The sequence below is a fragment of the Nicotiana tabacum genome, chromosome 1 (assembly GCF_000715075.1).
Source record: "Nicotiana tabacum cultivar K326 chromosome 1, ASM71507v2, whole genome shotgun sequence".
NCBI lineage: Eukaryota > Viridiplantae > Streptophyta > Magnoliopsida > Solanales > Solanaceae > Nicotiana > Nicotiana tabacum.
Window position 1 is genome coordinate 57,534,237 of NC_134080.1, and position 24,894 is coordinate 57,559,130.

The window sequence follows — 24,894 nt, forward strand, 5'->3', positions numbered from 1 at the left end:
AAAATAATGGCGAGATCCAGAATAATAGAGTCAAACATCTAATTCTCAGGGTGAACTAGGACATTAATTCATCAAAACTTTTCAAATTAAATTTACATACTTGAAACTATATAAAAAGTAGTCTAACCCAAACTTTTCTACAACTAGAAACAATTAGAGACGTTTTAAAAGCTGTTTGACTCCCCAAAATGATTTGGTGTCATATAGGGTAGAAGGAGCAATCTATAAACTAAATAAGGAACGAGATGTGGTACAGTCAGCAAAAAGAAATTATTAAAAAAAATGGTAGTAAAGAAACAGATGCATATAAACAGCGCTGAGAAACACGAAACAAGAGAAGTACCTCTAATTTGTCTTCTTTGGCAACATGATCATGGGGAAGTTTGCGAAATTCCTCGGTCAAACGAATGCATTCACCTACATTTTCAGGTGAAACGAAGAGAAGAGCAACATTTATGCACGACTGTGGAAGCGAGAAACAAATTTAGAATAACCAAAAGAACAAGACCAATATTTTCTTTTTTTTGATAAAAGACCAATATAATTATCAATATTATTAGTTCCAAGCTTATCGAACAAAATAGTCTTAAAGACATCTGATGGCCACATTCTAAAATGCATGCCACAATCACCTGAATTACTATCTGATTTTGTTAGTATTTGATAGGAAAGTATTGTCCAAAAGAAACAGACTCTGTTCCAATAGGCAAACAGGTTAGTTTTCAATATCCAAGAACCTTTTAGTCTTACTGGAAAACCATCTTACATTCAGTTATCAAGAACCACCAGCTGCCAAGATAGAATTACAAGTTATAGCTAAAATTTTGTCAAAACATGATTATCTTTGATTTCACATACTATGAGATATCTGTGAAGAGCTTTGTGAGATGTCTCAGCAAATTGTAGAGCATGTAGACACTGTCAGCTTCTCCAGAATTATGTTTAGAGAAGGTAAGATTATATAAATAAATCCAATTATCTTACCAGTGACCTCAAGTTTGTGGACTTTGGCTTTTTCATACCACAGCTTCATTGGCTTCTCTTATACATGTTCTGAAGTAGCCAACTTTTATTCGTGCACTCCCCATCATGGCTAGAGAGCGATGCTCCTAATTGTCTCAAGAATCTAGATGTCATACAAAGCACTAGCATGGCCAGTCTTAAAACTAGGCGAAAGCTGCCAGAGACAGGAACAAGTGAAGGAACCTTGACTCTCTCTGTCAGATCACACACTGAAGAGAAAAGGGTTTTTCAATGGTTGGGTTTTTTATAAATGAGTAGGTTCCCTGGAGGCAATCAGAAACTGAACTGCTGAAGAATGGGAAATAGCAGATGGTTGAAGATTATGTAGCTTGGTGACATGAAATTCCTACTTCGCTTTGTGAATGAGGGACAGGCTGCCAAGACTTTTGCAAAAAGTCGTTTAGTGGTTGTTTATTGGAGCTGGAAAGATGGGTATGTTGACCCACTATTTTCTGCCGAGACTATGGTGGTAAATTTGGTGGGCTACCGGTTCATCAGTGATGTGTTGACTAATTCAAGAAGGTTGGGGATCTTTATGGGGGTTTTGTTAATGTTGTTTGTAGTATGCATGATATGTCTAGGGTGAGAATCATGGTGAGAAAGGGGGGAGGGTTCCTATATCTATAATAATAATGGATGATGGGGTAAGGGGATATAGAGTTTGGATGGACCCAGAATTTTGACCTGAGGTTTGGTCGTTGGAGTAAGGGGAAGGCAAGGGGAGAGGAAGGGCAGGGGGAAGAAAAGGAGTTAGGTACGGGGAGGAAGGCAGGGAACAAGAAGGGTGGATTTAGGTATAGGAACGGTCCCAATGCAAGATCAAAGCATATAACCTATATTAGTGAGAAGTTGAAGGGGGCTACATTGAATTACTCTACTAATGATAAGGAGCTTTATGCATTAGTTAGGACCTTAGCTAATTGGCAAAATTACTTGTGGCCTAACGAATTTGTCATTAAGATCACTCATGAGTCATTGAGGTATCTTAAGAGTCAAGTAAGTTGAAAGAGAGACATAATAAGTTGATTGAGTTCATAGAGATTCTTTTATATGTGATCCACTATAAGCAAGATATGACGTATGCACTTTATAGGAGGCATGCTTTAATGAATACCTTGATCTGGTTAATGGGATTTGAGAGCTTGAAAGAACTATATCCTAGTGATTATGACTTTAATGAGGCCATTTAGAAGCATGGATAAGATAAGTATAGGAAGTTTCATAAGCAAGATGGTTATTTGTTTAGAGATGGGAAATTGTATGCCTCTATCTCTTCTTGGAGAGAGTTGTTTGTGAGGAAAGCTCACAATGGGGGATTAATGGGACACTCGGAGTTCGGAGTGCCTAAGACTTTGGATATCTTAGGAGAACACTTCTATTGGCCTAAAATGAGGTTTGATGCAGAGCGGATTTATGGTCAATATCTTGAGTAGTTGAGTGTACGCAAGCTAAGTCTAGGTCACTAACCCAGGGGTTGTATACCTCATTGCTTATTCCTAGTGGACCTTAGTTGGACAATTCAATGTATTTTTGTGTTTGGCTTGACTAGGACTTGAAAAGGTAGAGACCGCATATTTGTTGTAGTGGGTAGATTCTTCACAATGGCCCATTTTATACCTTGTTACAGAGTGATGACACATGTAATAAGAGTGATGATGCATCTCAAGCTGCTTCTTTATTTGTTGAGCATGTTATGAAGTTACATGGCATACCTAGCACTATTGTAAGTGATAGGGACTTAAAGTTCCTTAGTCACTTTTGGAGGGTACTATGTGGAAGATTGGGAACCAAGTTATTGTTTTCCACCCGTTGTGATCCCCAAACGGATGGGCAAACCGACACGGATAATAGGACCTTAGGTAACATGTCGAGGGCTATGGTTAAGGATAAACTTGCATCATGGGGGGGTCATTTACCATTGATTGAGCTTGTTTAAAATCGTTCTTTCTATACATATATTAGCATGACTCCATCTGAGGTTGTTTGGTTTTAACCCCCTTAGCCCCTCAGATCTAACACTTTGTCCCTAAATCGATGTTATTAGCCTCAATGCCAAGCAAAGGGCCAATTTGATGAAGAAAAAGAAAGCATGAACAATTCAAGCATCAACCCTAAAAGAGGACTCAACTATCCAAGGTAATCATGGGACTCAATTATCAAATTCCACTTCTTAGGAACCAAAACAACGAAATTCAAACGATATATTGTTGGATTTGAGAAGAGCTCTTTAAAAAATATCAAGCATCTTGGTAAAGATCCTCACAAAAATATGAGACAAACTGATCACTGATCAGATGAACCAGGGGGGAAATTAAAATAAATAGAAGTTGCTAGCAAGAAGGTAGCCAAAGAAATCGCCCGATCGTTGTTGTGAAGTGGTGTGACTCGACAAAAGTATCTGAAGATCAGTTGAGTATAGTTGCTTGCTTGAGTCTACTCCACCCCTACCGAAAATTGGATTGAGAAAAGGTTGGAAGCTTGGAGATATGGAAATCTCACCAAAAATATGATGGGAAAGAATGGATTCGGGTTCTACCATTCTAGTAATCTGTAAAATCTAAAACTAATGTAGGTTTCAGGAAGGTGAGTCTACTCGAAAGAACCAAATAGGGCTGACAGGGTGGCGTGTCAGATATTCCTTGTCAGATGTAAAGGTGCATATTTGACCTTTGATGACAATGCAACTTCTGTGGTTATGCTTGCATAAGTATTTCTGACCTAGTGTTGGTGTTGGATTATGCATTTGACCTAAAGCACTAATCTTGAATAGATTCATCAGTCGCCGATACATCATGAAGCACAGGTATTCTTTTCGAAAACGTTATCGGTGATTGCACCGCTAGTAACTAGGTTTTACTTCTCGGCAAAGCTGTAACACCACGAGAAAATAAGGAAGAGAATAAGAGAGTTTGCAAAGACAATTTTTTTCCCCAGGAGGCAGGAGCTTTTCTATAGGCACACTTTACAATGCATAAATTACACTCTAGCTGAGGAGAGATGATAATACATATATTACTATATGCCCCTGTACATATTTTTAAGTCTTAACTGTCTTATCTATCTAATATTGGAGTCAAGACCCTTGAAGCAGCCCACCTTATTTACAAAGAGGATCCCAGTACCAATCCAAACAAAAGTATACCGGAAAATAAGAAGTTTCTAATGGAAAGAAAGGGAGACAGCATATGGCACATGCTTAGACTGGGTACTTATTGAGCAGATAACCTTGCAAATATTGAAGCCTCACAAGAAGATCCCTCCTTCGGCTCCAAACGACAAAAAATCATATCAACGTTTACTTTAAGCAGATCTTATGGGGGCTGCTTAATTATGGTTATCCGCTTCTCTGTGCATGTAACCAAAAAAGAATGTCTAATCAAAAAGGTTACAGAACCCAAAAAGTTTCATAAAACTTATGCGAAAAAGAAGTTTGCACAACTTTTCTTCACATTCCAATACAATTCAAAACACCTACCACCAGTTTTAAACTATACACTTCCTTGGATGCTCACTTAACAACAAAAGAAATGCATGCATAAAGAGGTGGAGAAAAAGTGGAAAGTTGACTGGGAAGAAAAATTAGTTGTTCTTATATGAGAAAGCTTTGAAGCATAGTTTGCTAGTTAGCACTTAGCCTTGTTCATTATCTTCGATGTAGCATCTTATTGCTAATATCCAAGTTCCCTTATCAAAAGTTCTATTAGTCATCAGTTATGTTAGTGCATTTGGAAAAAGAAAGTCTATAGTTCTTTACTGCTTACTCATTCTGTCATCTCAAAGATCACGACTGGATAGTTTCAGAACTAAGATAGTGTATTATTATTCTTCCAACTTCCCAGCCATTAGCACTGTTGCTTCTACAGTAACTGTCTGTCAAACTAAGACAGATAAAATATCAATTATCACTCTTCCAACCCTAAATCGGCCTTACATTGCATAATCTTTGCTAGCATACAAGCATCTAAGGTTACCTACGCCAATTTTTCAGCAAAACCTTAGAATAGCGGACAGTCTATTCACAAAATGGCCTATAGCAAAAGGCACCTGTAATATGCTTCAGTCTTTAAGTTGTTTTAGTTACTTTGGCTGCAAAATGTATATAGTTGAACACTTTAGTTATAAAATGGCCACATTTGATATCCTAAAACTTACCCAAGGTATACTGGTGCAAAAACTTTTATCCTTCACAACCACTACGGATTGGATAAAAGTATCAGTCACTTTTTTGTTTGACAAGACAAGAAATGATAAAATATAATCATATAGCTTCAAGCCTTAAACTATAAGATTTGTTTTCCAAAAGTTAAATTAAGCTACTACAGCTTCGCTATTATGCCAAAATAATTGAGATTCAAAGTTATTTTTAAAAGGAGGAATTATAAAAAATGAAAAGGGGACGGAGGGAGGGGAGACCGAGAGAGAGACTGCACCTTCAAATTTCTAACTTGATAAGGGCAGCCTGGAGGTACGAATATTGCATCCCCTACTTTTTGAACAAAGGTCCATGGTTCAATTCCTTCGAAATAGAAAATAATTTTAATAAAAATGTAAGAAGGAAAAAAAAAAGAGTACCCCATGGAAATAGGAAGCATTCAAGCTATGAGATTCAAACAATGAAACACTCACCATTTCTTCCTTAAGCTTCCTTTTGTGATCCTTAGTCAAGTACAATGTTTGATCATGTATAGGGTGAATAACCTACAAAGAATGCGACACAAAAAGGAGTTGGTGCATGCAGAAAGCGCGTTGTAAATAATAAGACAGAGCAAAAAGCATGAAATGTTTCACAGATCATTTTTGTACCCATATTCTCTCTCTCTCTCCCCCAAACAACAACATACCCAGTAAAATCCCACTAGTGGGGTCTGGGGAGGGTAGGATGTACGCAGACCTTACCCTTACCCCGGAAGGGTAGAGAGGCTATTTCCGGGAGACCCTCGGCTCAACAGAAGAGACAATAATATCATAAAAGAAACGAAAGAAGAGATCTATAACAACAAAAGAAACAAGAGAAGTAATAATAATATCTTAAGATACACCAAATGAGTGAAAGGGAGTGCAATAATACAATCCTATACAAAACAACAAAATAGTGTGAACACAACAAAGACCGCTAATAGACATAGGCAAAACTCTATCAGACTACCCGGTACAAAGAGGGAAAAACTATGAACTGCCCCCTAGCCTACAACCCTAATGCTCGACCTCCACACGTTCCTCTCTATATATATATAATATATATGTAAAGAGTTGGGAATGGAAGAGTTGATGTGGCACATCTAATTGGCCAAGAAAGTCATTTAGCCTTTTTCTCATTTTTTGGATTTATCCTCCTGCGAATTTTCGCTCTTTTTTTTCTTTCTTTCGTAACTGCCTTTATATGAAGAGTTGCAAAGGCAAATGAAAGGTTGTTTTAATTGAGAAAAACTTCCCAATTTCAGTTTTCGGATCGCATTGAATGATGCACTAATAACAGAAGTATTATTTATAAATTTAGACAAATTGAAGAATGTAAAAAATAGAAGGCTAGTCTCTTTAGACTTTTGAACAAAATAATAGAAGGCTTCTCCCTTTATACTCTTAATAAATTCAAAATTATAATTTCATAAAAAAAAAAATAAGGGTATTTTAGTTATAAGTAAAATACTAAAAGGGAAAACTAATCAAATATAGCAGTAAAAAAATGTACGAAAAGAGGAAATAAATATACTGTTAGGAATTTATAATTTGAATTAATTGAAAAAATAATTTAAATAAACATCACTCGAAAATTTATTGATAAATTTAGACAATTGAAGAATTTGAATAGTAGACAAAGATTTGATACTATTTCGATGAATTTTGTGCCAAGTGTCATCACTATAACATGTCAAATTTAAATTTTAGGACAAAACTCCAACAAAAGTTTCAAAATTATGTTAGATAGAAAATTAAAATAAAAAAAATAAACCTGCCAATTCTAAAAAATTAATACTTCTTCCCATGTTTAAGAAAAATTAATACTTCCTCTCACATTTGTTTGGCAGTTTTTTTAATTTATTTATCAATCTTCCAATGCAAAAAGAAATTAATATTTTCTCCCATATTATTCTATGCTGCAGTTTGCAATAATCTATTTATATACTTAATATTTTTTACACAGAAACAAGAAAAAAGGAAGAAAAAAAATCACCCAAAAATTCAACCCCACGACTGATGTCTTCCTAAACGTGGTCTTGGAAAAACAATTATAACCTACCTCCATAATCGATTCTTATCAACGTTCTCCTATGCAAATAACTATTTATAAGGTTTCTTCTTTCAAGTATCCACATTAAGCAAGTGGCAGCCTAATAATAAGTCACTTGGCATTGCTCAAGACAATTGGCAATATTAGGATAAGATAAATAAATAATGTAATAGAATTAGTTAGTTTAGTGTGGTTAATTTTGCTAATATGGTTGTGAAATGCGGCATTTCAAGTTACTCTATTTTTTATGATTTTTGTTGCTAATATACTTATGAACATGCCGAAGAAGGAAACAATTTTGACACATTCAGATTTTTTTTCTACTACTTCACAAGTTCTTAGTATAAAAGGTAGCCCATGAGTTTTATCTATCTTTAGACTTTAGGAGAGTAATTGCATTTTTATCCATCTCTTTTGTGTAGGACAGTAGAACAACAGAAAAACATTACACATTAAGGGTCTGTTTGTTATAACGGAAAATGTTTTCCAAGAAAATGTTTTCTTGGAAAATTAGTAATCTTATTCATTTTTCGGTGTTTGGTACGCAAATTAAGGAAAATAACTTCTCAAGAGTATTCATAAATAATTTAGATACAATAAACATGAAACCATAAACTTTCGAACCAACAACCTTCTGAGTCCACAAATTTCACAAACTTGCTAAATTTTCGAAACCGCGAACTTTCAAACTCGTAAACATTATAGTTTCTAAACCCGTAAACTTCCAAACACATAAACCTATGAACTCATAACTTTGGAACTTGTAAAATTTCGAACCTGTAAACCGAAAGATGAAAAAACTAAAACTGAAAATATATATAAAAAAATTCCGGAGGGGGAGGGTGGGGGGTTGCAGAAAAACTAAAAAACAGAAGGGAAGGGGAGGGGGGAGTAGCAGGGTGGGTGGTGACGGAAAAAAAACTGAAATTTGAAAAAAAAAACCTTTTTGGAGAGAGGGGGTGGGGTGGGTAGGCGGGGGTGGGGTTGAGTGGTGGGTGTGGGTTGGTGAAGGTGGGGAATAGAGTGGGAAGGTTGAGAAGGAGTTTCAGAAAATGTTTTCCGTTCTCTTGATAAGGAAAACATTTTCCTCCAATTGGAGTAAAATAAGTTCATAAGGAAAATGTTTTCCAAAACATTTAAGCAAACCAAACATGGGAAAACTGGAAAACATTTTCCTTTGTACCAAACACACCCTAATTTAGGAGATAACATATTTCATTTTTCACTGTTGTGAATGTAATGCATATAAAAACATTAATTTAAAGCTGGTGATTAAGAACGATCCGGGCCAAAGGAAAGGTCAAATTCAATAGTAATATGTAATTAACTATAAATTATATAGAAGTATATATGCTAACTAAAGCAAATTTATGAATTAACCCAGATGTATGTTACTTTAGATGTTTACTTTGTCACGAAAAATAGAGGTAATTTAAATTTGTTATAAAACAGCAAATCGTTTATAAAATTATTTATTATGTCTTAGAGACCGCATGAACGCGTGCAAATTTACTAGTTGAATTATAAAGACCTGGAAAAGACAAAAGGAAAATCTTTTTAACATTAGAAAAAATACAGTGATATTTATTTTCTTCATAAGCCTAAATCTAACAAAAACATCTTCATATATCATAAAGACTAAAAACAAACTTCATCACTTCCATGTATTTCAATATCACAAGTAATATTTTTTTTCAGTTACCTGTTTCATCATCTTCAACTCCAGAATATTGTGCTTTGAAACCATCTCCTCCTCCCTACTTAAATAATGAGTTAAAAGGCAAATATGGGAGATTTAGAATATGTTTTATGTCTAGGTTGGAATTATTAAATTCTCATATAGGAAAAATCTTGTCCAAAAAATGGCACACTGTTATATTATAGGTCTTGGTCTCCTAGGTGGGTAAGTGAACTACAAAAGCTGCATATAAAAAAATGAAGCAGCTAACAAGGTCATACTGGGGGGGCGGGGGGTTTTCTAGCATTCCTATCCGCCCTTGGGCTCAGCCTGGAACTAAGAGAATATTATTAGCACTTCAATTAGGAACTTAATTTCTTGCCTTCTTGAAAAAAAATAGATTATCTGGGCTTCTCTTTTATGCCTCTGCTACAAACTAGCTTTGGCTTGTTAACTTTTAACCTACATGTTATGAATTTCAGACTCAATTACAAATAACACCATTGAAACCTCATCAGTGAAAGAAACATTCTAAAACCAATTAATCTTAACCCCCACCCCCACCCAAAAAAAAACAATATAGAAAAGGACTCACCACACATTCCAAAGTACAAAAGCTTAGCAAATTTGATTCATACCTGTGGTACAGGGCGACAATGAATATGCCTGAATTCCTTGAAGTGCTTCCTGAGATATTCTTTCAACTTCGGAACATCTTGCCTTCTAAAGATGTCCCAAAGTGCACCTCCTTCTATATCCTCAAAATTTTCACTTTTTCCAAACACTGGGGTATCTTTGCACTCATCAATTTTACCATCATTATTAATTCTTCCATTTGCTTCAGAAGCGCTAGTAAAATTGATTGCACCATTTGTCACCACCTCAGCAGCAGTATCTCTCTCTGGTTACACACAGGAAGCATATGCAAAATTGGATTGCCACAATTTAGTTCACTACTCATGTTTTTTTATTAAGTAGTTCACGAAGTCTTGAACTGCAATTAGATCAGGTATCTCACCTAGCAAAGACTGTCCCTCGTTGAACTCAGATGATGCTTCAGTCTCACATTTTTCTCCTCCTCAGCCATTTGAAGTTCCCTTTTATCCTGGGCAGCATGCATTCTTTTCAATTTTTCCATACTTGAAAGCTGTTCAGGTGTCAGGTTTATTCCTTGAGTAGGTGTCAGCACATTCACCTAGAAAATAATTTGAAAATAGATAAATTAATAAAAGCAGCCTATAATATCATAACTCCACACGTTGTTCACCATGTAAGATCACTCTATGTAAATTACTGCATGAGTATTTAAAGGCACTCTTCAAACAGAGATCAAATATCTCTTTTGGGGAGTGCAACAGAATTTATATATCCAACCAGATAAGAGAACTTTAAGTCACTTCAGTTTATGGGATACATTTTCAGGATGTTCATTTTCTTTTTTGATGGGAAAGTACGTTTCCCAACTTGACTTGCTTTTCCATAAGCTTACATAAAGTCAAAGTTATAGAGTCCCTTGCAATAACTGTAAAGCACGGGTATGTCCACGTGTTGAAGAAAAATCTTAACTGGGCATAATCCAGAGTCCACGGAGACGAAAGATATGCCCAAAGAAACAATAAACAACCGAGTATACCGAATCAGAGATATCACAATGCAGCTTAGTCACAGAGTCCCCCCGCCCCAGCTCCTGGGGCAATCCATAAGCAATATATGTTTTTGGTCCCATGTCAGGCTTCAACGACCATTGTGGCAGTTTGACAGCAAGATATAGTATGCCACTTTGAGGATGTGTGTACTCCTTAAAGGGCAAGCTGCTAACAAACTCAGCACAATGACGAGGTAACCGCTCAGCGAAAAAATCAGATGGAGGCCAGTCTTTCAACTTCAAAATTTTGGGCCAGCCAGCACTATCAAATCGACCTTCCATGTATCCCTTAGAAAATTGGTGAATGGTAACTTCTACCTGCAGTAATCAAAGAAATAACGAAACGTTTACAGGAGTATCACTTGACAGCAAACAAATTAAACTTAAGAAGGTGCTACAAGGACCAAAATATTTTTGTGAAAGACTGCACTTCAGAGGCACAATTAGAGCTTGATTACATATTGCTACTTGCTGAAATTGCTGAGATTGCTGCTAGTTGTGCTTCATTAGCAAATAATTTTAAATCCAAATAGATGCTACACTTCATACTACCTCAAATCCCATTTAAGTGAATCTAGTTAATATTAGTGGTTAGTTGTGTTTTTCATTAAGTTTCGAATAAAGTAATCAAAGTTATCCTTAACTGTATTGTGTGTTGAGTTGTCCCACATTGGTGGGATTTGAGGTCCTTGGTCTCTGATAGTACCCAGAAGTAGATAATAGAAGAAATAGAATAAAGAAGTTAATATTATTGACAATAGTTTGTGCAAGAATCTTAAACACAATTACACCTATAAAGTTGTTCGTATGGAGAGGACAAGGCTCCAAATAAAATACTTTTACTTCTGATAGAACATGCCTAAATAACTAGTACTAATTACATATTTATAGAACCACATAATAAGATAAGATCAGACAACTAAAAACTAGGAATATACTAAACTACTGGAGCCTGGAGCAGTTCCAGGGAGTAGTTGTTGGTTGACAGTTTCATCAGATATGCATTTCAGAAACTGCAGTAGTTGTACTCTAGAATAAGTCTTTAGAATTGGGACTCTATCAGTGCACCCCCCCCCCCTTCCAAAAAAATATGCCTTGTCCTCAAGGCAGAAAGAAGGAAATTAAACAGCAAGCAGGTCAGTGTCTTCCCAACTAGTCTCTTCAATAGGACGATGACGCCATTGAATAAGTAGTTCCAGAGTTGACACACCAGATTCTTTCACCCAACGATGCGATAAAACTTTTTCAGGCTCCAACATGAGTTCCAATTCACCCGAAAGTGGCAAGGGTGGTGGAGAGGTAACATCAGAACAACCAAGAGCAGGGCGAAGCAACGAAACATGAAAAATGGGATGAACCTTGGATGTTTGAGGTAGCTGCAATTCATAAGCAACAGGACCAACTTTGCGCACAATTTTGTACGGGCCAAAATATCGAGGAGAAAGCTTCTCAGTAGGACGTTTGGCTAAACTCTTCTGCCGATAAGGTTGCAGACGAAGGAAGACAGCATCACCCACATTAAAAGATAAGTCACGCCGCTTGGAATCAGCTTGAGACTTCATCCTGGATTGTGCCTTCAAGAGATTGGAACATAGTAATATTAACATCTAATCTCGCTCCACGAGTTGCTGTTCAAGGTCAGCAATTTTAGTTTCGCCATGAACAAAAGAATGCAAGGGCGGTGGTTCTCTTCCATACACAATCTGGAAAGGGGTCATATTGGCTGAAGAATGGTAACCAGTATTGAAAGAGTATTCAGTCCAAGTAGAAACTGAATCTATGATTTTGGCTTGTCAGTGTGCAAAACAGCGCAAATACGTTTCAAGGCATCGATTGGCTACCTCCGTTTGATCGTCAAATAGGGGATGATATGAAGTACCCATACGGAGACGCGTGCGACTAAGGCGAAAAAGTTCCTACCAAAATATACTTGAGAAAACAACACCACGATCCGAAAGAATGGAGCGAGGTAAACCATGCAATTTGACAATTTCTTTACAGAAAACACCAGCCACTGTTTTGGCAGTAAAGGGATGAGATAAAGCCAGAAATGGCTGTATTTGCTAAACCTGTCCACCACGACAAGAATAGCATCAAAGCCATTAGAAGGAGGAAGTCCAACAATGAAGTCTAAGGAGATATCCTCCCAGACTCTTTAGGAACAGGCTGAGGTTGTAAGAGACCAGCTGGAGCTAATGTTTCATATTTATGTTGCTGGCATATCAAACAATTCAGGACAAACAACTTAACATCATGCTTCAAACAAGGCCAGAAAAAATTTGCAGATACTCTTTTGAGAGTTTTCAAGTATCCTCCATGCCCTCCTGTTGGAGAATCATGCGCCTCTGCTAAAATCTTGGCTTTGAGCTCAGGATAATCGGGAATAACCAGCCGAGATTTGTAATAAAGATGGTTAGCAGACGACGAAAAATATGGATCAGTTGAAGGATCAGAAGAAAGTTGATCTCGAATCTGCTTAGTATATGGATCAGCTTCAATTGCTTCTCTCAAATCACTGAAGTCTAATGGAATAGGCATCACCAAAGTAAAAAAAAAATCAACATGTTGAGGGCGACGGGATAAGGCATCAGCTCCTTTGTTTTCACTTCCAGACTTATAGACAATAGTGAAATCAAAAGGCAACAATTTAAGCAACAACTGTTGCCGTTCAGCAGTAGTCACCCCCTGATTCAAGAGGTATCTGAGGTTGCAATGGTCAGTGGTGACAATAAAATGCCGACCCAGAAGATAGTGCTTCCATTTTTGCAATGCAAGGACCAAAGCTAATAATTCGCGATCATAAGTAGATTTAATGCGATTAGAAAAGGAGAATCCTTTACTAAAATATGCAATGGGATGGTACTGTTGCAGTAGAATAGCCCCTACTCCATGTCGGGAAGCCGAAGCACCGGAACTGATGTCAAGATCCTCTTAAGATGTTGAAAAACCTCTTCTACCTTTGCATTCCAGTGAAAAGCATCTTTCTTGGTCAATTCTGTTAAAGGACGAGCAATGATCCCATAGTTCTTAACAAACCGCCTGTAATACCCTGTGAGACCTAAAAAACGCGAAGTTCCTTGACATTTTTTGGCACAGGCCATTCCAAAACAGTGGATATTTTGTCTGAATCCAACGGCTACTCCATCTCGAGAAATCACATGGCCCAAAAATCCAAATTGGGGTTGTCCCGATAGACATTTTTTTGGATTAGCAAAAAAGAAATTGACGGAGAGAAGATGAAGGACTGTTTGCAGGTGTTGTTGGTGTGTTTGAGGGTCAGGACTATATATTAGAATATCGTCAAAGAAAACCAGGACGAATTTTCTACGATATGGTCTGAAAGATCGTTCACGGCAACTTGGAACGTGGATGGTGCATTGGTGAGCCCAAAAGGCATTACAAGAAATTCGTAATGGCCTGAATGAGTGCGGAAGGCAGTTTTATGGACATTATCACGTTGGACTCGGATTTGATGGTATCCTGAACGTAGATCAATTTTTGAAAAAATAGTAGCTCCATGTAACTCATCTAGTAACTCATCAATATTGGGTATGGGATATTTGTCTGGTACAGTAATTTTGTTAAGGCTACGGTAATTCACACAAAACCTCCAAGAATCATCTTTCTTTTTCACTAACAGAACTGGGCTAGCAAAAGGACTTGAGCTAGGATGAATGAAACTGAATTCTAATAAAGCAGCAACTTGGTTCTCAATTTCAGTCTTTTGGCTATGTGGATAACGATAAGGTCTTATGTTTGGAGGTTTAGAATTTGGTAACAGAGGAATAGCATGGGAATATGTTCTAAAAGTGTCGAATTGGATTACCTGGATTCTCTGATAACTTGTTAAAAGATTGGAGGGAAGCCACAGTAGAATTCGCCGATCTCACCCCTTGCAGTTTGTAGCGTTTCCCTTGCCAATTGAAAATTATGAACATATCCTTCCAGTTAGCTTGAATAGTGTTAAGAGAAGCTAACCATTTGATACCAAATACCAAATCAGCCCCTCCAATTGCAAAAGGGTAGTAATCATGAGTGATGGTTAAGCTTGGAAACTGAATTTGAAGGTTCCGGCAAACTTTATTGCAATGTATGATGTCCTCATTCCCTATCTGCACACCAAATGTTGGAACAATTTCTACTGGAAGTTTATGCTCTTCTACAATGGATTCAGCCACAAAGTTATGCGTGGAACCACTATCCACAAGAATTAAAACCTGTCTCTGGTTGATTGCACCCTGAAGCTTCATTGTAGTACCAACTGAGTGTCCCAAAATGGCGTGAAAAGAAATTTCAGCAATGTCAGTTTCTTGAGAGTCACCACCGCCGGTGGCGTTGATGTCATCAACATCATCTAATTGATCTCCTCCTGTAAGTTCCATGAGAGATAGTTTCGTAGATTTGCATCTATGACCTGGTGCAAATTTCTCGTGGCAACGATAACAAAGCCCCTGTGCCATGAGATTTCTTCTCTTGATATCCCATGTTTGTGTTTGAAGTGGTTGGGAGGCTGCTGGGTTGGTAGAAACACTGCTTCGTGAATTTTGATGTGCAGAGGAAAAAGCAGCTTTATTCTCGGCATTTTTAATATAGTACAATGGGTTTTGTATAGTGGGTCAACTGGTTGGGGTCCAATTAGGCCCTCTATTGTTGCGAATTGGGCCTAATTTGTTTTCAAATTCAAGTGCCAAACTCATTGCTCTGTAAACTGTTCTGGGTTTGTGAATTCTAACATCAGATTTAAGTTTTTCCTTTAGCCCATTTAAGAACACACCTAACAAACAATGATCTGCCAGTTTGTGACTCTAGCAGAACGTTTTGCAAATTCTTGACGTTACACCTGTACAGAACTTGTTTGTTGGATGCTACAAAGATGCTCGTCCAGGTTTTGGAACTTCGCAGGACCATAATTTTCTTGCAATGCTTTCACAAGCTCTTCCCAGTAAAGCAACGTCCGCTCACGATTAATCCAAGAGAAGAAATCAAGAGCATCGCCTTCCAGATACATTGCTGCAATGTCAACTTTGTGTTCTTCTTGAGTTTGATAGTAGCAGAAATATTTTTCTGCTTTCAAAATCTATCCTCTAGGATCACCTCCTTCAAATCTAGGGAATTCCATCTTCGTGTGTGGCCTCCGTGAAGGATATTTTGGCCACCTTGGACTATCGATATCTTTTTCCTCTTCTTGTCAAGCGGACTTTCCTCCATGACGGGTTCGGTAACTGGTTTCCTCTTGTTGGGTGCGACCAGTCTGGGCTATCAATGTAGCAACTTCTGCTACCAGTGAATCAATTGAATTCAGTTTTGATGCTATGGCAGATAATTGTTGGGCAAGGGATTCAATATTGGGAACGTCTTCTTGAGAATTAGAAGATGTGGTATTGACCATTTTGGATCGATCTACTCTGATACCAAACTGATAGTAACCCGAAGTAGATAATAGAAGACATAGAATAAAGAAGTTAATATTATTGACAATAGTTTGTGCAAGAATCTTAAACACAATTACACCGATAAAGTTGTACGTATAGAGAGGACAAGGCTCCAGATAAAATACTTTTACTTCTGATATAACATGCCTAAATAACTAGTACTAATTACATATTTATAGAACCACATGATAAGACAAGATCAGTCAACTATAAACTAGGAATATACTAAACTGCTAGAACTTGGAGCAGTTCCAGGGAGCAGTTGTTGGTTGACAGTTTCATCAGATATGCATTTCAGAAACTACAGCAGTTGTACTTCATCAAGATTATTCAATTCTTTATCCTTTTGCTGATACTTTCTTCTAGAATAAGTCTTTAGAGTTGGAACTCTATCAGTCCCCTTATATGGTCTTGGGCAATCCTCACCTCATAAGCTAGCTTTTGGGGTTGAGCTACCCAAGGTCCATTTATCATGGTATCAGAGCCAGGCTCATCCCAATTATTGTTGCCGATATTGGACTCCCATTTATGTTATCCACGCTCCAGTTTGTAGGCCTGGGCGTGAGGGGGGTGTTAGAGTTGTCCCACATCGGTGGGATTTGAGGTCATTGGTCTCCTTATATGATCTTGGGCAATCCACACCTCATAAGCTAGCTTTTGGGGTTGAGTTAGACCCAAGATCCATTTATCATTGTGTCATATATAATGGATAAAAGTAGTCTATCAATTAACTGCCATCAGAAAGAACTATATTAGATGAAAGAGTAAGAGAGTTATGCACAATAAATAGAAGAAGAATTACCTACTTCATTAAACACCTCATGAACTAAATTGTACATTTCATCAGTTCGAAAAATGAATAAAAAGCAAAATGAATTATCTGTCGTAAAAGGAAGCACCAAGAGTGCATATCCGCCAATATGACGACATCAAAATGGATGCTTGAAAATCTCACTCTGGCTCTATAAATAAGAACTATTAAATTACTTTGAGCAAAAATCATAGCATTAAGGTTAAAATCATTGCAAAAAAAAAAAATTGTATCATGCATTAAGTGCTTAGATTTTTATCTAAGCTGTAAATTGATTGGTGTTTTGGTTTGCGATCCAATTATATCGTCATCAAAACAATTTTGACTAAGATAATTATTGTCTAGCTAAACCTAAAGCAAGGAAAACCATAAAATGATGCCTCAGGAACACCAAAATGGTACATAGAGATAGGGATTAAAAGATGCATAGAATCACACCCTCCCTCCCCCAGAATTTTGCTTCATGTAGCATTGATTAGTACTAAACTGACCTCACACCAATCCAAGCATTTGGTAGCGCTGACATCCAAAAGAAGGGAATAGTTTAAGTTCTTTATCTAGCGACATGCTCGCAACATAACCATGGGCTCCCAGCTTAACCCTGCCGTAGTCTCGAGCACATTGCCGACAATCGCAGGCTCACCTTTCAGCCAATGACATTGGAAATGCTTCAGATCCCCCTGCTGAAGATATTTAGCTGCTGGACAGTATAAATAATTGCCATCAGAATCTTCACGAAATGCTGCTTTACGCAATTTACTTTTCTGCATATCACTGTCATCCACTGATTTTACACATAAGCATGACCCCTTAGGTATTTCAGGCATGTGTTCCAATTCACATGTTTTGGAGATATCTTCAGCCTCTGCCAACAACTCAGAGACGGTATATTTTGGTTTCGACAGCAGGCACTTCAGCTCTAAAATTCCCTTAACACAGCCACCATAATTCTTTGGCGGACAAGGGATGTTACCATCTTTATTGGATTTCCATTCACCAGCAGAACAACCAGAATTATCTGGGCGAAGCCCTCTATTATCCCCAGATTCCATTTCAAATGCAAAGCTGGCATCTCCCATGGAATCATTTTCAACCATCTCCTCGGAAAATCCAGGCCTTTTTAAAGTTCTAGTTCTGGTATCAGGTTCCATAGAACCATGCAAATAATCAAACTCTTTGTCGGTGAATTCCATGATGACCTCTTCTTGATCTCCCTTAAGTTGACCATCTCTAAGCTCCCGGCAACAAGTAAGGCAAAGAACATAGGAAGTAGGAACAGCTGGAACAATTTCTGTGAAAATCAAAAATGGATGTTTTGCAGTTGTTGCTGCACAAAACATTGTTAAGTTAAGTTTATCTGAACATCATTCCAAGATTAACATGTACAGAAGAGGTCCTTCATGCATACCAGTACATTCGCTGATTCTTCGGACTCTTTGCCTTCGGCAGCTTTAACTCTGACGCTGGTACTCCGGCCCAAATAAACAAGGAATTTCTAGTTACAATATGGAGCAGCTGAAGATGCATTACACATTCGGTTTTCCTGGAGGAAGTTATTATCGCTATAACTACTAGACCAAGTTATTTCTTCTTATCTACGAAACAGCAAGTATGTTTAAACATTCTCTATTTCACATTTCAAATCCTATCAAACTCAACTCTGTCCAATTATATGTCAGAGAACGGCAACTTTGTTATCTTTTCTAGCTGTTGTCACCTAACCAAATCTTCACTGCACACTTATGGTTATATATAAAGAACTGTTAGGGTATCCAATCATTAAACAAGATAATGGAACCTTGAATCTTAGCTTCAATCTCCATCTCCATCAGTTGCTCTGTGTTGAATCTTCTCAAGAAAGGTAAAAGTTTTTGCAAGATAAATTTACAATATTGAACCTTTTCTTCTTTGCCAATCTCAAATCTTAAGTTCTTCAAATTCTGCAAGAAAATTTCGGTTAAGAGCGTATTATATATACTGTTAACTTGCAAAATAGTAGTGTAAAATTTAATAAAAGTAGAATGGCAAAAGAAACCAAGCCTTATCGGCCCGTCCAACCGCAAGCATGCTTTGCAATTACAGTTTTGATTACAAACAGGACAAGATTTTGCAAAAGCCTCCTCAGGCATCCCAGGATACCTATTATTGATAATAAGGGAAAATGCACTCATGAGAAAAAACAAAAGAAAACTACATGAATGAACGATAATTGGTGTTGAAAGTTGACAATATATAAAGCTTCAAGTTGTTAAAATGATCATCATGCTTAGCATCTATCAGTTGCGACAATAACAATATCTAATCAAGAGCAGATTATTGTATCTTCGCAAGTTCAACTCACGATTAAATGCTTGGAAAGTTACTCAATTAAACGAATAAAACCAATAATGTACACTACTTAGTAAAAGTTTTCAGTACCATCTGGTCATGCAAGGAACACAGTATCGCTTTGTTCTACAGCGGGTGCACCTAACAACCCTTCCTTTGTCATTCCTCTGGCACTGACGACACATGTTGGATTCAAGCTCATTCCCCTGCCCATGTTCTGCCCATGTTTAGATAAAAAATACTCTACCGGAATAAATTAAATAACTCATTTTTTTAAGTCTAAGCATTTAAATGTTAAGAATTTTTTACCTTCTCGTCCTTCCTCTTTCTGTTTACGGGTTGTGATGCACTATTATCTTCTTCTGCGGCATCTTTGGACCTCTCTCTTCTGTGGCTTTTACTTACATTTTTCGGTTGGTCTTCTTCTTTCTCAGATTCAACATTCTCTCTTGCGTGTTTGTCACGCTCCTGACCTTGACGCCTCTTTTTCCTACCTGTATTGGGAGCCATTTGCTGATTAATTGTCTATACCTTCTCCGAAGCTATCTTCCTCGACTCTGATGCATTAGCTTGCAAAGCCTTCAGCTTGCCACGAGTACATCTTCCAAACTCTGATTTTTCCACTATCTCTTCTTCTCCCTTAGCCTTCTTATACTTTGCTACTCGCTTCCTCTGCAGAGTTTCCCCCATTCTCTACAGCAACTTCTTTTGACCGCTTTCTACTGCGCATTTTGACTATTTTGGTCTTCTTTCGCTTTCACAATTGATTCACCTTTCTCTCCTGAGTATATGACAATCAACAAATGTAGGGTTTTTGTAGGATTTAAGGTAGTCCCAATCATCACAATAGGTTGTCCAGCATGTCGGACAATTTTGAGCACCTCGAGACTTTTCTCCACTCCAAATAGGACTTCTCCAATATGTTTTACACTACTATCAACGTGTTGTTTTTGTTGACCAGCTACAAATAATCTCTCATATCTTTCAGCTCTTTCGGTGGAGCATTGGGGAGCATACTGGAACTGCCAGTATTCAAAAGAATTTAACTAGATAAGACTGTAACATGCGAAAACAACATAAAGATTATATTAGTAATTAAAATAGAAAAATAATACCCAATATTATTGTGAAAGGGAAACATTTCATCAATGTCAAAAAACTTGATTAGTTAAAGGAACTTATTTGAAATTATTTAAGTGAAGGTTTTGGTACGACGAAGGGTAAAATGGTAATTAAAAAATAAGTATAGCTTCAAATATTACGTCATCTTGGCATGACAAAATCAGATACTTTACTATCACTAACACTCTTTTGTCCTTGCTTTATGGGTTTATTACATAAGTTGGATTAATGCTTCTAGAAAATAAATCCAACTTTGAACCTTTTTTGGTAAATCAGTTTTTTATGAGTCTCAAGACATATAAATTTTCAGTTAGTCTCCGCACTCACCTTACCTTACCTTCCTGTCATCTTCTAGCTTTACCCAATAACCCATGTGTTTCACTTGAAAAGTATCAATTTTGAAGTTGAAGTTGAAGATTACGGCTACAAAAAAAAAAATTAGAAACAATGAGTCAAATTGTTTTCCTTTGAAGTAAGGTTTATGTTATCTTTTTTGTTTCAATCTTTTGGGTTTTGGGATCTCTTTTTGTTGATTTTACTGTTTGTTACAGCTTCTTTCAATTTTTTTGTTTCGTTACGAATGTGGTTGAAATCATACTGCTTGCATAGTTTTAAGACGTATTGGCTTCCTAGCCACTTAAACTTGCATGGCTTTTGAAAGCCGGTACACAAGCTTTCGTCTTTCCCATAAACATTCAAACTCATGAAACATATAACTAATAAACACATTTGATCGTTGACCCATCCCATGTGGCATCAGTTGGTCCTAGTCAACCTGTTGCGTGAGTCTCACGACGTTTAGGAGCGTGAGAGCCCCCTTCCCAACACCCAATGGTCAAAAATGGGGCCTATTTAAGTGGGTTCTTATTTCTTCAATGTAAAACACATTATCCATCTATTATATAGCATTTGAAGCTTCATTCCTTCATATTTCTTAAAATCTGAAGCTTTCTTTAAAAAAAAATTCTTTTTCCAGACTGTGATAATGAATCAAAGTCTTGTATTTTGTCATTATGGAGTTGAAGCTCATATTTGCATCACTTGGAAGCCAACAAATCTAGGAAGAAGGTTTTATGGGTGCTCAAACTATGGTTGAGTCAATTCTTGTAATTTGTTTAGGTGGTTTGACCCACCTCTTCCAGATCACTATAAACAGGTGATTTCAGGGTTGTTATCAAGAATTAGAGAGAGAGATCGACTACAGCGTAGGAAGGGGGTGAAGATCATTATAACTTTAGTTGTTGTAGTAACACTAATAATTGTAATTTTCTCTTAGTCTAGTTAGCACTAATCAGTATCTTCATAACCCTATGTACAATGATAATGACATAATGAATGATGTATTTTGTAGAATGAAAAGCAATTTTAACATAAACAAGCATACATATATAAACTACCAAGTTCGATCAGCTTTCTTGGTTGACAAAATTAGCACTGAACTGCTGCCTAGTAGCAGAAATAGTTTAAACATTGTTCCAAAAGAAAAATCATAGTTAAACAGACTTTAGTTAACCTACAAATTAAGTTCTGCAACTAACAGACTTAAGTTATCACAAAAAAAACATTCAGTCATCTTTAAGGTTGAGATTGGCTCAAGTTTGGACATAGAGACTGGCTTGGCTGAGATGAAGAATGGACTTGAGGTTGGCTAAGGCTTGCTTGAGTTTGTCTTCTCCTCAACTGTTGTTGAAGTTGCCTTTGTGATATAGCATTTCTTCCTTGCCACCTTGGTCCAAGTGCACTGTATCCAAGATCGATATTGGTCTGCCCAGCATCCACTACTTTTGTAGGAGCAGAATGTACCCTATCTCTTGATCCACACTGCATATGAAGCCAAATTAGCACCCAAACTACTAATATATAAATAAAAATTCAAATCCTCAATGATCTTACCCTTTCTATCATTGTTCCTGTATTACTAAACAATATCCCAAATCCAGTAGTTCTTGGTCTTCCTCGAAGTCCACTACCTCTTGGCCTTCCTCTAACACTAGCTATAATATCCTCAGAAGTTCTTGATCTTATACTTCCAGTATCCTAATGTAAGATAAAATACTATCTAGTAATTTAAAAATTATGGTCCTAATACAGATTAACTAAAGTAAAAATGAATACTTACAGATGCACCTGCAATAGCTGATGGTTGAGTATTTCTGGTCCTGGCAGTTCCAGAATCACTTGTAGGACCTGATTGTTGAGTTGTTGTTTGAGCAGCCTGTGATGGTTGAGTAGCACCAGCATTATTGGTTCCTGCTGTTCCAGATCCTTATCCTTTCTGAAATTTCCAAAATATAAAATGAGATATAGAAATAACCAAAGTACAAGACACAATCAGAAACAAATTGAATATATTACCAGGATAGGACACCCCTTCTTGTTATGGCCTACTGTCTTATAATTAGAGCATATCATTGGTGTCCCTTTCCTTGATCTCATACCAAACTTCTTTTTAGGTTCATCTTGAGCTCTTTTTTCTATTTTTCTTTGGTCTACGAGGCATCTTTGTAATTATAGGAGGCTCAACAGTTGGATTTTATGTTGATGGACACATCTCCATGTTGGTTACTCACTGTATGTAACAACTAAAAGACTTCAGGTGTGTTTCTTTCCTGTACCAGTGGGTTACATGGTCAGCATGCTCAAATCTCTTTAAAAAAACATGCACATATTGCATGGGAGCATGGTATTCCTTTGAGCTGCCATGATCTACATGTGTATGTATTGTTGGAGAAGTCAACAATATGTTGTAAACCCCATCTTGTATCTCATACCCAGTGTCCCCATTCCATTTAAATTCATGCTTAACAGCATATTGAGATTGTTTCTCTATGTACCCCATTGCCATAGGAGATACATCAGAAATCTACCTTGTTGCAAATTTTCTCATCGTAGTCGTCCTCTCCATCACCTTCACTCTAATCTCTTCTAACATGGTTATAATAGACTTGTTGTGATTACCCGGCTAGTCGTCTCATGAGTTACCACTCCGTTTCCCCCATTTCTGCTTCTTATTGCTTTGTCTATCGGTTCTATATGTGATCGGGTTAGTTGGCTTGGGTTCGGAAAGGATTTGGTAAGGTTTGAGACACTTAGTCTCTTTTGAGGAAGCTTAAGTTGAAAAAGTCAATCGGATGTTGACTTATGTGTTAGAGGGCTCGGATGTGAGTTCCGATTATTCGGATAGCTCCAGGAGGTGATTTGGGACTTAGGATCATGATCGGAATGAGTTTTGGAGGTTCGGAGTAGATTTAGGCTTGAATTGGCGAAATTGGATTTTTGACGTTTTTCGATTGATAGGTGAGATTTTGACATAGGGGTCGGAATGGAATTTTGAGAGTTGAAATAGTTTTGTTGTGTTATTTGGGATGTGTGTGCAAAATTTCAGGTCATTCGGACGTGGTTTGGTTGAGTTTTTGATCAAAAGCGGAATTCAAAAGATTTTTGGATACTTAGGCTTGAATCCGATGTGTTTTGGTTGATTCAATGTTATTTGAGGTGTTTTGAAGGTTGGTATAAGTTTGAATAAGGTTATGGGGTTGTTTATATTTTTGGTTGAGGTCCCAGGGGCCTCGGGGTGATTTCAGATGGTTGACGGAGAAGTTTGGAATTTTGGTGAAGCTGCAGATTTGCTGCTTCTATTATTTCCGCACCTGTGGATTGGGGACCGCAGGTGTGATTCCGCATATGCGGACGATTGGCCGTAGAAGCGGAGATAGGCTTGAAAGGCTGTGACCGCAGAAGCGGTTGGTGAACCGCACCTGCGATGCCGCAGGTGCGGCTTGTGCATCGCAGATGCGATTTTGGCTGTTTAAGTGAAAACCCCAGAAGCGGTTCAAGGACCGCAAATGCGGTACCACAGAAGTGGGAATTGGGTCGCAAATGCGAAATCCCTGGGCTAGAACATATAAATTGTTTCATTCACAAATTTTGAGCTATTCCACCATTTCTAAGTAGGCTTTGGATCTTTTTGGACGATTTTGAAGAAGGATTTCAAGGAAACTTCATTGAGGTAAGGATTTTGGACCTAAAACTCGTTCCTATGGTATTATTTCATGGATTAGAGATATAATTAATGGAATTAAGGGTTAAAATTGGGGAAACTAAGGCTTGGTATTGGAGACCTAGACGTGAGGATTTAAGGGACCATTTGTGGTCGGATTTTGGTACTTTTGATATGTATGAACTCGTGCGGAGATGAGGAATCTATTGATGTGAATTTTATCGAATTCCGAGATGTGAGACCAGGGGTCGGGTTTTGGTAATTTCGAGATTTATGTTGTAAATTGATTATTTTTACTTGGGCTTCATTCTCTTAGCATATTTTGACGTCGTAATTCTAATTTTGGATAGATTCGACGCAAGTGGAGGCCGATTTGAGGAGCAAAGGCGTCGCGGGCTAGAGTTGAACCGGATTGAGGTGAGTAATGATTGTAAATGATGTCCTGAGGGTATGAAACCCCGGATTGCACATCGTTATGCTATATTGAGGTGACGCACACGCTAGATGACGAGCGTGGGGTCGTGCACTATTGGGGATTGTGACTTAGTCCATCCCGAATGACTATTTTACCGCGTATTTGACTGAAAACTATTTTCTATCATCATGTTTTGGGTTGAACGCCATAT

General features: G+C 37.5%; 1 pseudogene; it reads right to left on the reverse strand.

Moving 5' to 3' along the window:
• Nucleotides 1-35: 35 nt before the first annotated feature.
• LOC107779520 (lysine-specific demethylase JMJ25-like) lies at nucleotides 36-18,487 on the reverse strand (annotated as a pseudogene).
• Nucleotides 18,488-24,894: the final 6,407 nt, after the last annotated feature.